The sequence below is a fragment of the Nannospalax galili genome, unplaced genomic scaffold (assembly GCF_000622305.1).
Source record: "Nannospalax galili isolate Female #2095 unplaced genomic scaffold, S.galili_v1.0 scaffold335, whole genome shotgun sequence".
Classification (NCBI taxonomy): Eukaryota; Metazoa; Chordata; class Mammalia; order Rodentia; family Spalacidae; genus Nannospalax; species Nannospalax galili.
In genome coordinates, this window is record NW_008337842.1 from 1,627,792 (window position 1) to 1,630,556 (window position 2,765).

A 2,765-nucleotide genomic window follows, 5' to 3' on the forward strand; every position below is an offset into this window, starting at 1 on the left:
TGATATGCCTTAATCCATATTCAAAAATCTTGTATGTGGTTGAATGTATAGGGGTAGAGTTGGGGATGTAATGGATAAAGAGAAGAATCACAAAACAGCTCATGAAACTTTTGCAGGATGACAGACATGTCCACTATCTTGTGTACTGTAATAGCCATAAGGTTGTATAGTTGTGTCAAAACTTTTCAAAGTCCATCTAGCCATTTATTGTATTTCAAATATAACTCAATAAATTCCCAAATAAAATGTTAGAAAGGTTAAAAAAAAAAAAGTGTCTGCCATGCTCAAATGGTGGAACAGCTATCCTTAGAGCCATGAAAGATGGAACCAGGTATGAAGCTGGTAGAGCAAGGGTCTGGAAGGGCTCTTGGTTGCTTCCTGGACAACCTAAGATATACTGTTGTATGAGAAAATAAACTTTGCAGTAGTGCTCTCTTTCCATGTACCTGTGTGTTATCTTTAATAGAGACCCCAGTGCTGTGATTCCACCCTTAGTCCTTGTGATTTTCCACAGTCCTGATAATCTCATGGCTAGGACTACCCCTCTGTTCCTCTGGGCATAATGTTCTCCAACTGTCTTGGTCCATTTCAGTTGCTGTAATAAAATTCCTTAGTCTGGGATTATCTATAATCAAGAGAAATTTATTGCTCACAGTTCTGGAGACTGGGAAGCCCCAGGACACAGTGACAGCAAGTTCCTTATAGGTGGTAGCTACTCAGAGTTCCTATATGGTCTAAGGAGCAAAAGGGCTTGCTCAAGCCTTCATTCATGAAGATGGAGCCCTTGTGACCAAGTCACTTCCCAAAGGTCATCTCCTACTTCTTATCCCCATCAATTCTGGGCTTAAGTTACCATATACAAATTTGGTGGTGGGAGGTACACAGGCATTCAGACCACAGCCCAAGTCTACATTGTTTGGTTTAGGAATAGGTCCAGGCTGAGCTGGAGAGATAGTTCAGTGGTTAAGAGTGCTTACTGCTCTTACAAAAGATCTGATGGATTAAGTTCCTAGCAACCATGTCAGAGGCTCACAATTTCCCATGACTCCAAGCTCCAGGGGATCTGATGCCCTCTTCTGGCCTCTGGCAGCACAACACTCATATATACATACCCTCACACAGACACACAAACACATACACACAATTAAAAATAAAATAATTTTTTAAAAAAGGTCTAAAACCTAAGCCAGAATAATCTAAAAAATCAAGACTTTATATAGGAAAGACGCGTTTTCTTTGCCTGTAGATATGGAATTCTGCAGTTGTGGTAGCTATGTTGTGGTAAGGGGGAAAAAAACCAAACTTCCAAGAATGAAGTTAACATATACATGAGAGTGTGAATCCAAGCTGATGCTGAGACTGGGTATTTATGAGATCATTTGTGCCCCTGTATCAAACAATGCCTGAAACCAGAACTAACTTTGTACTTTCTAATTATATAAGGCAATACCACTCTTCTTTTGCTAAACTAGTGAGGGATTCCTAGATTGGAGAGTACAGAAACCTTTACTAATTCAGAGGCACACCAAGGGTGGACACTGACTCAGCTTGGCAGCAGCTCTCCTAAAATATAACTCCTGGCTAATGAGCTGGGCTTTGCTTCTTAGGAGCGGGGGAGCTTAGATTAAGAAATGTCCCAGTCCATGTCAGCATCATTATTCTTCATCTCAGTCGAGTTTACATTTTGATCTTTGGGCCCAGTGACAACAGTTTTGTCAGCTCTGAAAATGAGGCCCATCTTGGAGAGAAACAGGGGTCTGTCTTATTTGGTTTAGGGGAGGGTAATGCAGGCTAATGGAATGTCCTGTGGTGAGTTATCTGCTCGTCTCTCAGGAAACGCAATCACCCGGGACAACACTCACTTTCATAAAATTGTCTCTGACACCATCTTAATTCCACAAATTACTGTCAACCGGAGCTGCGAGGAGTTATTTTTAAACTAAATCTACTTGGCAGGCCATGGGGCAGGCTTTCAAAGCGTAGCTCATAAATGGTCCCAGAACTTCCGATGTGAAATACCTGAGAGTTTGTAACCCAGAGCAGGGCAGTAGCAGTACGTGGTCTGGGGGAGGGAACCCACAGGCTTGGTAGATAATGGAGAAGCCCAGGTCCTTGTGAACTCAGGTCTTTTCTGAGTTACTATCTTCATGTTTCCTAGGGCTGAGATAGGACAGTTTACAAGAGCATGTTGAAAAGATTGTAGAAAAGATAAGACCCTCAGTCCACAGCAAGGCATGTTGGGGAGGGTCTGGTATACTGGAGTGTGTCCCCCCCTTTATTGGTAAACCATCCCCTGGGAAGAAAGTGTACCTCAGAATGATTAAATCTATCTTCCTAGCTCACCATGCCTTAGTCTACCATCTCCTCTTAGGTCTGAGTTCAGGTACCCCACGTGCAGTATGAGTTTCATTACTTCATTTGGCCTTCAGGGGCAGCAAAAGTGGATGCCCAGGATTCAGACAGCTTGGCCTTCCTCCTCCATTCTAGACTCTGTCAGAGACCACCCTTTTTCTTGGCTCAAGAGGTCAAGCTTCTAGAACAACAGATATGACCTTTTTCCTCCCAAGCCTTGCTTGGACTTGACCTGTCTCCATCCCCTGCTGACCTTCTTCCCTTTCCACTTACTACCAAAGAGGTGGCCACTTTCTGAGGGAAAAGCGTATACACTCCGGTGTCAAACAGAAGTGCTCTTGCTCTTGGACAAGTCAAGAGCACCAGTGCTTTGTCTTCCCACCAGCCCTGCTCATCCCTCCCTCCCTCCCTCC